The sequence below is a fragment of the Callospermophilus lateralis genome, chromosome 1 (genome assembly GCF_048772815.1).
Source record: "Callospermophilus lateralis isolate mCalLat2 chromosome 1, mCalLat2.hap1, whole genome shotgun sequence".
Taxonomy (NCBI): domain Eukaryota; kingdom Metazoa; phylum Chordata; class Mammalia; order Rodentia; family Sciuridae; genus Callospermophilus; species Callospermophilus lateralis.
In genome coordinates, this window is record NC_135305.1 from 128,201,266 (window position 1) to 128,214,520 (window position 13,255).

At 49.9% G+C, this 13,255-nt stretch overlaps 1 protein-coding gene across 1 annotated transcript in view; it reads left to right on the forward strand.

Annotated features, from left to right (window-relative positions):
• The window catches only part of Tmem132d (transmembrane protein 132D), a 492,660-nt gene that overhangs the window by 91,745 nt on the left and 387,660 nt on the right, over positions 1–13,255 (forward strand). The window lies entirely within an intron of this gene.

Below are 13,255 nucleotides of genomic sequence, written 5' to 3' on the forward strand. Positions count from 1 at the left end.
GACAGCTTGCAGGGCTGCAGAGGACATCATCTCCACACACGGAGCTGTTTGCTGCGATTCCCAGGGACACATATTTATCATGTGCATTAATTTCAGCATGTTTCTTCTTTCTGGGGGCAATATGAGGTCTCCCTGCCCACCCACCTTCTATAATTAGATAGGAGTCATTCAGGCACAAGAAATTCTGGAGTGGAGACTACCGTGACAATCACGTCCCCCTGTAGAGCTGAGCAGAGTCCCTTCCTGCCACTATCTGGGCCATGTCTCCTTTGCGACGGGAAGGAGTGAACAGAGATGCTCATCTCCTGACTTTCACCTCCTCCCTGGCAGGTGCTGGGCATGGTTTTAAGGGTGACAATGGTTAAAATAACTCAGAATAGTGACTCTTGCCCCACTTTCGAGAGGAGGAGGTTGTCACTTTCCACACCTTGAGGGAGGGTCACTGTGGGGTCCATGCCAGCCTGGCCGCGCACCTGCAGATACCTCCGTCTCTTTCTTGTGGCTGCTGTCACCAACCCCACTGGCTTAGTGGCTTTAGGAAGCGCGCCCTCCTTCTCTCTTACTGACAGTTCTGGAGGTCAGGAGCCTGGACTGGCCTCCCTGAGCTGAAGTCTTGTGGGGCACGACTTCCTCCTGGAGGCCCCCGGGGAAAGGCCTCTGGCCTTGGCCAGCTTCTAGGAGCTGCCCCTGCTCCCTGGCCAGGGCTTCCTTCACCATCTTCCAGGTGCATCCGTGTCACCCCACTTTCTATTCTCTGCTGCTGCCTCTGTCTTCAAGGAACCCTATGCCCCACTGAGCCCACCCAACACGAGGGTCACCCCCGATCTGGTGACTCTCAACTTGACAACATCTGCAAAGTCCCTTTAGTCACTGAGTCTTTCCTGGGCTTCAGGACATCACTCCATCTACCACGATCCCTAAGAACACGCAGGACTTCCCAGCGTGGGCCTGAGGCTGTGAGGGTCCAGGAAGGCTTTGGAGGACATGAAATTGACATCTGGCTCAGAGGTGTCGGATGGAAACGTGGTCACCAGGGCAGTTCTACCCTGGAGTCAGTGGTCCTCCGAAAACCTTTCCCTGGAAGGCTCTTGTGGTGTGGCTCCCACTGGGTTTTCAGCAACTTGAAGCAAATGTGCAAGGTCATTGCAGGTCCTGCAGGTCTTGCTGTCCAGTGAACCGTTGTCCCCTCCCAGGGGTCTCTGCCCTGGAAGCCGAAAGGCAGAAGAAACGCACGGGATTCTTGCATTGGCCCCGTCTCAGGAGCAGCTCTTCCTGCTCCCAGCCACAGGGCTGGAGCCCATGCAGCCCCACAAAGCAGAAGACCCCATCCTGTGTCAGGTGACACAGGGAACAGACCCTCCTAGAGGGTCCCCAGGGAGGGCTGCTCACAGGCAGCAGGATGTGGCCCTTGCAGCGCTCCATCCCACACTGCAGGGAGCAGACCTTCATCACTAAGGGCCAGGGAGACATGCCACCTTCAGAGCCGCCCTCTTGATGGCCAGCAGTGAAACTCCACAGCACTTGACCCTCAAAAACTTGTTGGTTGGTGGTCATTCCAGTGTCCCTGCTACATCCTGCCCACCTCTGTGGATCAATACCAGAGCTCACCATCCCTCCTCTGCTCAGGTCTGTAGCCCACACCCTCTGAGACAGTGGCATGGGAAGGCTTGAGAACAAACACGGGCCCTAGTCGTGGTCCTGAAATGGGCTTTCCCTTGAGGATGTCCGGGTCAGCGGGGGCCACTGCCATCATCTCCAAAAAGCAACATCTTAGACATCCCGGGCCTTTGCATTCCGAGGACTGTCCTTGCTTTGTAAATAAGCTGTGTGGGTGTCACCCAAAGCCAAGCACAGAACTTAAAGTTGCGTTTCCTCATCTCCAATTCAGTGACCTTGGCAAAGACACTGGACCCTAATTGCCCTGGTGGTCCTCCGGCAGGGGTGCACTTTACAGGACTGACTTGCTGAAGGACAGTTGGGCCCGCTGCCTCCCTTTCATCCCCTTGCTGTCCAGAGACCACCCTGCACCTATGGGCTGATGCTCTTGGGTCTCTGAGACTCCCTCAAGATCTCCTCTCCTCCCACGACTCTTCCTTCCCACACGAGAAGCAGGTGGGTGAAGAATGCATCCTTTTTTTTTTTTTAATTCTTCTATGATAATAGCTTTTGTTCTTTGAAGACAAATACATAATGTGCCAGGTGCTAATTTTCATGGATCAACACATCCTGCACAACAGCCCCAGGAAACAGTTGCTCTTTGTCCCCACAATTGGCAGCTGCAAAGGAGAGAAGTCAGGGGACGTTGTCGAAGGTTGACAGAGTGAACCAGGGCTGTGGCCAGGATGGGAGCTGGGTGGCACAGCTCCACAGACTGGGCATGGCACATACCTCTGCCACGTGACTCCGTGGTGTTCCTGAGCCTGTTCCTCAGGGTGGCAGGGTAGGGCTGAGCCTGTGCTTCGCCTGTACCTCAGCCTTGTTTCCGTTGTGGGGAATATGTGCAGTGTGCCCAGGACTACCTGCATGGGCTGACTCTTCCTGTTACTCTTCTGCATTCATGTGCTTCTCTGTTTTTTTTTTTTTTAATTTTTATTGTTGCATTATTATTTTTTTAAATTTTATTCTGTTACCATAACACAATACCACAGGCTGGGTGAGTTATAAAGAAAAGATTATTATTAATTTTACTCACAGATATAGAGGTCCAAGGTCCAGAAGCAGCCTCTGGTGACACCATGGAGTCTCTCGTCAGCCTGGCTCTCCTTTCTTGCTTCTGGATCAGCTAAGCCGGGCCCTGTAGCCTAGGTACTGTCCTTACAGATGGAGAAGCCTGCACAATGGCAGCAGGCTCCAGTGCAGGAAGCCACTCTGTGCCCTGCATGCCTCTGCTGCAGAGTCCCCAACCCAGGGAGAGTGGTCTGGTTTAGGACGGGTGGTGCCCTGTCCCAGTAGAGGTCTTCTGGTTTCTAGTTGCCCTCCACAAAAAGAAGGGGAGGGTGTGCGATGTGTCCTGCTCGGGCACATTTTCACATTTTGCCACCCTGGGGTGGGGGTCTCTTTCTTCCTTTTGTGTCTCTGGAGTCTTTACTGTGAACTTGTGTATCAAAGCTGGATGCCGTGGTCTCTCCCCAGAGCCAACTTTGCCCCACCCGCTCCCTCTCTCTCATTCCCCTTCCCTTCCTCCCTCCCTGTCCTCCTCCCTTGTCTCCTACTAGTCTCTTTATTCGTCCTCTCCCCTCTCCTCCCTTCCCTCCGTTTTGTCTGCGCTTGGCGAGGGGATGAGTGAAGGGGGCGGGTAATGGTTATTTCAATTCCATTCATTACCCGGCAAGGAATAACATGGCCACTTAGGTTTAGCAGCAAGATTTCTAATCTCATTGATTTTCCCTGGTATTTGGTGGAGCATTATGGCTGGGACGATTAAATAAGATTCTGAAAAATGAATGGAGGCATCGTTTAATCTACTTAACTTGTTCAGTAATAGCTGATCAATACGGTGCATTATTGGCTATAGAAATGCTGTCGACTTGGTTGCGTGATGGATCACCTTGGGAGATCGTCAGGGGGGCAACAGTTTGCATTTCCGTTTTCTTGATGGAAAGTGAGCCTCAGTGACACTCTGGCAATGGCGACAGACCAGAGAAAGTAACTTCTGCTAAAACTGTGGTGCTAATTACACCCTAGAAATCAAAGGGTGGGAAGCTGTCCTGGGCCTCAGGGGCACTGTGAGGAGTGTTTTCACTGTTGATCTTTAGGTAATTCCCTTTATTGCTCTTTCTATTTTATTTTCCAAAACACTACTTACTTAATTCATAGTAGAAATTGCTAGATTCTCTGCATGCAGAGTGGACGCTGCAAATTGAAACATCTACATGTGTGTGCGTACGTGTGTGCACAAACCTCAACGAGCTGTCCACAGTTATAAGAATAAAGTGATAGCGAAATAACATGCCGAAGTACGTAGGATGAACAGGCAGGCGTAGGATGGGAGGGATAGTGGGAGGCCCTGTGACCCAGCACTGGAGACTAAGCAAGGCCTCTCTGGGGCAACGGTTGTCAGTCTAGTGCTGTTTTCTCTCCAAGACATCTGGCGATGTCTGGAGACACTTCTGGCTGTCACAGCTGGAGGGGCTGTGAGTGCCGTTGGGTGGGCAAAGGCCAGGGTGTGGGGGTGGCCCCACAGCAAAGTGAGCCAGCCCAGAGAGCCAAGGGCTGCAGCTGGATTTAATGCCTGGGCCCCAGCCCCTGGAGCATGGCCACCTCCTCATGCTTGAGGCTCTGTTTACATGAAGCCGAGAAGCAAGGACAACCATTGTCTCTCCAGGTTTTACCCTCAGCTGTGTGTGTGCTGAGCTGGGCTGTTGCCGGTCCTCCTGCTCAGGTAGCCTGAGTCCACTTCCGACTGCGCCTCCTCTCGCTCACTCAGGGTCCCAGACGGCACGCTCCCCTTTCACTGTGGTCCCCCTGCAACCCTGGAACACCGCGCAGCGTATTTGTTCCAAAATTATCCGGCATTTTATGTTATGTGTAAAGTGCTTATGAAAATAGTTGGGGAAAGCAATGTTTCAGACACCCAATGCATTTTTCTCTGTGTAAGTTGTATTTCCAGAGCTAGTACAGTAATATTTATTTCTGCTTATGTGAAACCAACATCAAGGGAAAGTAGTTCCCATGTACCATAAAAAAGAAGTATCACACTGTTATAAATGAGAAATCTATAAAGGAGGTGACTTTTGTAGGGCACATTTCTCTTTAGAGAAACAGCAATAAATACAATTGGTTTTTAAGATGGTCTGTTACCAGAATGAAAGGGAATAGTGCAAGGCTAAGAACTCCGCAGGCATAGCGTGAGTGTCCCGAAATAGGATGGTGACGCTGTGCAGGGGGACGAGGACAGTGATGTGTGATGGGCTGGACCCCTGGGGTCAGACATGGCTTCACGGAGCAAGCAGGGGTTCCAGACGGTGGGCACATTCCATGTCCACCCTGTTTAGAGGGTCAGGAGGATGACTTGTGGGGATGCTGTTTATTCCTCTGAGCATCCCAGGGGACCCTGCTAGGGTGATGGGAACTTTCTTAGCACTTGCCTTGCAACACCTCATAGCCTCCTTGGGGTTGGCCTGAGAATCCTCCCGGACTCTGGGAGACATTGCTGCCTCAGACTCTGGAGAGCATCTGACTTGAGTGTTCTGTGTCTTTCCTGATACGCTATCCCTGGGGGACCCTTGGTGATCGCGAATCCTCTAGTTCAAACAAAAATGCAGACTGCCATCGCTGTGCCTCTGGTGATGCTGCCGCCACCCCGGGATCACCTGGAGGTCTTCTTTCTAGTAGTGCTGCCCAGAAGACACCACGGCCCCAGATACAAGTGATGCTGGCAGCGCTGCTGACCCCTGGAGATCACCTGGTCATGCTGCCTCTACCGCGGCAGTTGTAGCTGCCGCTATTGCTGACCAGCTGCCTGCTGCCAACAACCACCGCCACTTCCCCTGCAAACACACACGGCCCAGAGGACTGCTGTGGGGGAGACTCCAAGTTTGGTGCACGTGGCTGCACCCACTTGAGGATACCAGCCAGGGCCCGGGGCCCGGGTGCCAGCAGGTTGACCAACACAAGAGCCTCTGTCTGGGGACTCCAGCTGGGACCTGCAGATCCAGTATGGGGGTGCCTGAAGGTCTGGAGGAGCCTGGAGTCCTGCTGAGAGTTCTGGTGGCCCTTGTCTTGCTGGTGCATCTCGGGGTTGCTCCTTGACATGAGTGTGTCCCTGGTGGTCTCTCTGCAAGTAGGAGCGGCACTGAGATCTTGGGACTGCAGTGTGGCGAGCCTGAGGTATCTGAAGCCCAGATCAGTGGGATAGAGACTGGGTTTGCAAGGGCTGATCTGGGTTAAGCGATCCTGAGAGATGTCAGAGACAGGGCTGAGGATCTGTTGAACACTGACAGAGGCAGTTCGACTTTCCAGCGAGATTTATTTTATTTTATTTTTCTGTTCGCTAATATCGCTACCATATTTGGAACAGGATGTTTTCTATGCATCAGTGTGTGGAGGACAATGATCTACGAATGGTCTCCTTTTGCATTTCTGTTGTATTCTTATGTCTTTAATCTTCGCTATTTCTTAGTATTCTTCCTCTCTCGTCTGTTCTTTTGGATTTTGTTTCCAACTTTTTTCCAGCCAACAGCTGATCTCTGTGGGCTCCTCTTCCACTCTTCCTGTGAATTTTTACTTCTAGCTTCTTTCTTCCTCCCTCAAGAACATCACATACTATAGCACCTCTGTTCTCTCACCTACCATTTGAAATTATAGACCATTTTAACAAACTTTCTGTTTATACTATAGATAGCTATTGAGCTCATCATTTTGGTTTAATGCGAGAAAGCAGTAGACACCTTAGTGGGAGCTTTAGGTTTAAGGCTGTGCATTGTGTACACTGGGTGCTGCTGATATTGTTCTCACCTGTAAAGATGAAGAGGTGTCCTTCAATAGATGAATGGATAAAGAAAATTTAGTATATATATATATATATATATATATATATATATATATATATATATATATATATATTCAATGGAATATTACTCAACTTTAAAGAACAGTGAAATTATGAAGTTGGAGAATATCATGCTAAGCTAAATAAGCTAATCTCGAAAAACCAAAAGCCAAATGTTTTCTCTAATATGTAGATGCTAATTCACAATAAGGCAGGGGACACTAGGGAAGAATAGTGTTATCGTAGATTAGGTAGAGGGAAGTGATGGGAGGGGAGGGGAGGAGAGGTGGGGATAGGAAAGATAGTAGAATGAAACAGACATTATTACTGTATGATATAGGTGACTGCAGGGCCAATGTGATTCTGCAACATATACACTCAGAAAAATGAGAAATTATACCCCATCTATGAATTATATGTAAAGTGCATGAATACGTTCTACTCTCATTTGTAACTAATTAAAACAAATAAAATTAAAAAAAAACAACAAAAATACATCATAATATCATGAAGGTATTATAAAGGCAATATTAAGTTACTCCAGAAAATAGAAAATAAAATGAATAAGGATAAGAAAGATCAGCAATCATAAAGTCTATACCCAGTGAGAACCCATATCTACAATAAATGTATCAACTGAAATGTAGCCCATAAAGAAAACAGCACAGATCAATGGTTACAATGTAACGTATTTGAGACTGCACATCCCTGTGGTCCCAGCTACTCAGGAGACTGAGGCAGGGGGATCTCAAAGTCAAGGTCAGTCTGGGCAACTTAGCAAGAATCTATCTATAAATAGATAAATAAGGCTGGATGAACCTCAGCGGTAGAGTATTTGCCCTGTTTTTAATTCTTTTCTTATTTCCTTAGCCATGTTTATTTGCATAGATATACAGAGTTCTGCATTTTTGTTTCCAAAGAGGTAATATTATTGTGTATTTGCACACTTGGAAAGTATTTTATAGCAATTCTATGATAATGGTTTTTATACATGGTGTTTTATGTATATGCTCAAATAAACAATAATATTATGCATATGTTATGTAACATTATATACTATATCCTCTAAATCTCACACTATGTGATGGATATTGCACTGTAAATATAAAATATAAAGCATTCCCTTGCCTAGTGTGGTTGTATTCTAAGGTATCTTTTGGATGGCTACCTTCTTTGCATCAGTATTGTGTTTTATTTGGGACAAGTACACATCACAGGAGGGCCTTTTAAAGGTCCTTGGCTGGATTGAGCAGTGAGTGAGGCAGGGGGAAGCTGCAGACCTCCCGGGGCACAGCTCTTAGGTAATTAAGTAGGAGATAATGCAGCTGGTCAGAGTGGACCACAGGGGACCTAGCAGTTACATTAATTGGTTCCTCAATGCTGTGTAATTAGATAGTGTCTGCACAACTGCTGGGAATTGTATGTGTCTTTTTCTCAGTTTCAGGATTTGAGATGTGCACTGTCCAGTCCTTCTAGATGGAGGCTTCCATTGCCTTTGGTGCTGGGTGATGGTGGTGGTGGTGTTCTCTCATCCACCATTTGAAATTGTAGACCATTTTAACAAACTTTCTGTTTATGCTATCGATAGCTATTGGACTCATCATTTTGGTGAGTCTTCATTATTCAACTGTCCCCTGATCTTTGTGTGCCGTGACCACTGAGAAACAAGATTCTTCATGCTACTAATCACCTTTCGGCCATTAAAAAACAACTTCTCCAATACTTTAGAGCTGAATCCTTGGATATGCATACTTATATACACACATAAATTTATTCATATAGATAAATTCATGCACATATATACATTTATATGAACATCAGTCGTGTTTTTTATATAGACATAATAAATATTATTTTTTTAAACTTTATTTTTTTTTAAAGAGAGAGAGAGAGAGAGAGAGAGAGAGAGAAAGAGAGAGAGAGAATTTTTATTTATTTTTTAGTTTTCGGCGGACACAACATCTTTGTTTGTATGTGGTGCTGAGGATCAAACCCGGGCCGCACGCATGCCAGACGAGCACGCTACCGCTTGAGCCACATCTCCAGCCCAATAAATATTATTTATGTCTATAAATTCCTCTCTATAAATTAACTTCTAAATTAAAGCAATTTCCGTTTTTTTGCTAAAATGCAGAAGGTTTTTTTTTTTTTTTATTGTAATCAGTGTGTCCAACTAATATAGGGTCACTTTCAGGGCAAACTTGATTGGGACTGAATTCATGGGGTTACAGAGTTGATAAAGTACGGTGCTGCTCCTAATAATTAGGAATCTAGATAGCAACTCTGTGGTGGTAGCAGAACGGCCCAGGGAACCCTGTGGTGATTGCACAGAGAGCTGGACAAGTGATAATTTCTATAGAGTTTGGGGGACACTGGGGTTAAAGATGGGGGTGGTGCTGGGGGAGGTGGCCCTTGGCCTGGCTCTCCAGAGGTAACCAGGGCGAGGGGCATTGCAAGTGGCTGGAACTCCCAGTGAGGGCGCAGGGGCTCTGGTTGCCACCCGGGGCTTCTGGAAAGTTCTCTGGGTCTGAGAGCTTCCTTCCATTAGGTCAGATCCAGGGCTGTGTGACTGGAAGGGGAAGCCGTCCACTGAGTGCCCTTCCACGTCCAGCCAGGGAACTGGTGCTGGTCTCACCTGGCTCTAGGACTGTGCCGTTCAGCCATGAGCGAGCCACGTTCTTAGTAGCGAGTTCTTGCGGGGTGTTCTCTGGCCTCTGATGTTGGCCTGGCAGAGCTAAGGGGTGCCGCACTCCCCGCCCTCTGTTGCTTCTCTTGTTCTCTGCAGCAAAAGGACCAATAGTCAGCATAACGGTCTGCGAGCTAAAGCTGGGAAAAAGGGGCTCGGCCATGTGCACGCAGAGCAGGTCTGGCTTCCATGCCTGCTCTGGGTGTCCCCAAGACAACCATGTGGCCCGAGGACCCTTCTCACCTGGGCAGCCACTCTGGCTCACCATCTTCTCACCAGGATCATTGTGACCACCTCCTGACCATCCACCCACTTCACCTTCCTTCTCTGTCCCCACGGGTTCCCCATTGTCTTAAACATGACAGTTCATGTTTTAAACATGTTTAAAGCAAGAGTTTTCAGAATGCCCGTCATAGCACATGGGCTGAAAACGAGGCACAGGGCTAGGTGGGGTGGGGACACCCTAGCGCACCACTCTCCACCTGACTGCACAACTGCCCACTGTGAGTTTGGTACCAAGAGTCACAGATTTGTCCCATCTTGCAAACGTCTAGAGAAAAGCCTAAATCAAGATTTTTATGTGAAATCTTCTGTTTTATAAATACTGGCATTAAAAACTAATTATGCATTTAAATAACACCTTGCTTCTGCTCAGCAAGCTTAGCTGTTTTTGTGTTTTTATTTGCAAAGTCGAGTCAATTAAGCTTTGGAGCCAGAGTCAGCTCTGAGACTTTGGTGTGTGCCGCCTGCCGTGGACAGTGGGGAGGGCTGCAGGGGAGGAGCTTGATGACCCGTGGGGCTAACACCACCTCAGTCCTCCAGGATTTCCTCCTAAGCATCGAGTTTGGGGAATGATATTTTCCTCTTGGAATGGTCAAGAACCAACTGCCCTCTCAGGAGGTATAGGACCCCCTTGGCCAAGGCAAGGACACCTTGGACTTGAACAATGAGAATGTGAAGGTGAAGAAAGATCGAAATGGGCTCCTGTCCCTTCCACATGGCTAGAACCTGAACAGGGAAACAGAACGTACTCTGAGAGTTAAAAGGGCCTGACGTCTCGGTCCTTAGGCCCTCTCCACGAGCACCCAGCCTGGCAAGGTGCACCGGATCTGCCTAGATTTTCTAGTCCACGGCCATCGTCACTGTGCCAAGTCAGGCTTCCTGAGTCCTTCCAAGAAAACGTGGCTGATTGCTGTAGCAGGAAGAATTTCAAGCAAAACTGAGTGGATTGACCCATTAATTATAGCTTCTCATACGACTGAGAAAAAAAAAAAATGCTGCTCTCACTCAGAAACCTAATTTCTTGGCAAATGAATTAGGATACAAGGGAAAGTATCCCGTGAATTCCTGCCGTTGATAACGCTCTAAGTAAAATGCAGTTTATTGTGCTCTGTCCTGGTTTCAAGGATCCTGCTGCTCAGGCAGGCTCCTCCCTGGGCATCTTAGCATTTCAGGTTCTTAAAGGCCGCGTCTGTGCTCTTCTGCTCTGGGGGTGAGAGGGGCACACCCCTCCTTGCCCCCGACTCAGTACCTGCAACAGGTCACTACCTTCGTGTTTTTTACTCTATCTTTTGAATTACTTTTCACATGCTATGCTTTACAAAGAGATGCAGAAACAGAGACAGCATATCAGACCGAGGAAGGGAAGTGCTCACAAACTGGGTGCAGCCCGTGATCAGAAGAGAACACGATTTCCCGACCGGAAAAGGTGGCAGAGGAGAAGCTGTTGGCGTAAGCAGGATCACTGCTGCATCTTAGTGGGGTCTCCTGCCTTTGCCAGCAAGCTTAGCTGTTTGTTTTTTGTCCCATCCGTTCAAAATACATGCCAGGGTTTTCAGTTGCTGGTTCAGATGCTCCCATGGTGATACCTAGGAATCCACCCACCCTTAACATTGTGCATTTGAATTGTCACTCTAATCACAAGTCGTTCCAGAAGGCGATGCCTCACACAGGGCTCCAGGTCATGTCGTGGAGGATTGCCATGGGGCAGCTGGGGAAGCAGGACCCTCGTCCATGCCGTTGTCTCTCTCGCTCCCTCCATGACCCGAGATGTATCTCCTTCCCTTGATTTTGTGTTTTCAGGCTTTGTCTTCAAGGCACCAGAACAGGACGATCAGACTGTTGCAATAAATGATCTTGATGTGAGCGTTGAGGTCATTTAGCTTTGGGAGCTGCCTGTCCTGGCTGCACTTGGGCATCACCTGTGAGTTTGTGAAAATTCTGACGTTTGTGTCTCATCTGTACCAAGCAAACCACATGATCTATGGGGTCATTGGTACTTACTGAAACTGCCCCACAGGCGGCCTCTGCTGAGACTCCCTCCTGCAGCCCGTCCTGGCATTTGATAGAGCTGGGGGCAGAGCTGGGAGTGGAACCCTGCTCTCAGCAGAGGGGTGGCTCAGAGGGTCCGAAGCTCCCTCTGGACTCATCGCCACCACTGCCCTCCATAGCCCGAGCTGCCTGCGACTCTGGGGTCCAATATCCCAGTTGCCTCCTGTCCTGATTCGTTCTGTAGGTATGAGAGGGCCACAGACAGGAACATCTATGAACACTGGAACTCTGGTTGGCCCCTGGAAGTCCAGGCTGGAGGGCAGCCCCGTGCTCTGTCCCAGCCTGGTGGAGGGTGTCCCAGGGCTCGAGTGGACACCAGGCAGAGCAAGCTGAGCTTGCCTTTACCAGGTCCCACATTCTGGGTGATGGGCCTGTCCACCCGTGAGGTCAGGGCCCTCGTGACCCTGCTGCCCCTTGGGACACAAACCACCATGTCAGACACCACCACCATGTCAGACACAGCTCAGCATGAGCTGTATCAGGGACAGTGGCACCTCCTAGCCAGATGCTGCCTCCCTCACCCCTGTGCTGCCCTCCAAGTTGCAGATCCCGTTCCACCATTCCCAGCTCCAGACAGTCCAGGGCTTTGATCTCTGCTTAGGATGCATGCACAGGCTTCGCCCAGCCCAGCCCTCTTTCCATCCTCCTGGCTACGCCTCCCCTGCTCAGCTCTGCCTTGCTTCTCTCCCCGTCAGCCATACTGGGCTCTGTGCCTGGAGCCGAGGCTGCCCCAGTGGGAGCTGTGTCCAGCAGCGTGGAAGGACACCACCTGCTGCACGGGACGTCCAACACACACCACCTCCGCAGTACTGTGAGCCCACCAGGGCCCGGTCTGGGGTCTTCCTTGGGGCCGAGGTTTATTATGGAGAAGGATGGAGCAAATCTGCAAAGGGACTCCAGTGGAAGCTTCCAGAGCCCCCTCTCTATGGCATCACGTGGGGCATACGTCACTGCTCCAGCTGTGATAGCACATGTGAAGGGTCACCTGACAGGGAAGTTCACAGAGACTCAGGCCCAGGGCTTGGGGGTGCTGGGCGCATGGGCACTTCTGCCTGGCACCCAAATCTAGCTCCCAGGGGAAAGTAGGTGCCAGCCTAAAGCACGTGCCAAGGCCCCTAAGCCCAGGGAGCCACTACTAGCCCTCGGGGAAGACCTTGGTGTAGGACTGTTTTCCACCACGGCCCCTTCACTGGCCGTGGCCAGCCCTGCGGGTCCTTGCTGAGTGGGGCAGTGTCCTGGTCCCTGCCCACCCTCACCCAGACAGCAGCCTCATGCCCCTCATCTCCTCTGCCCCTTCCTCACATGCATCCCACCACAGGTGTGTGGGCATGTCTGTATGGGTGTGTGCACACGGGTGTGGATGCACACTCGCCTACCCTCACTTTAGAAGCACCTTCTCCCCAGGGGGAGCCCAGGAGGGCAGCGGCTGCTTTCACAGTTCCCCGCACCTGGAGATATGTGGGGCCAGCTGTCTCCTGACAGGCGGGCTCGAGAGCTGACCATGTGCACCTCCTGCCACATTCAAGTTCAGGGATGTTGCTGGCACCGTTGAAGCCAGTCCCAGGAAGCGTGTGTGCATCACAGCTGTGGGCACACACCACACCTGGGGCTGTGTCGTCCTCTGCCTTGCTGGGCAGCAGCCTTTTCAGTGTGACCTGCAAGCACGTAACAAATGCTTCATGGACTGAGTGGCGGGATTCTTGCCTGCTGGTGACTTTCCTTTTGTTTGCAAAGGGACTTTGTTTGAG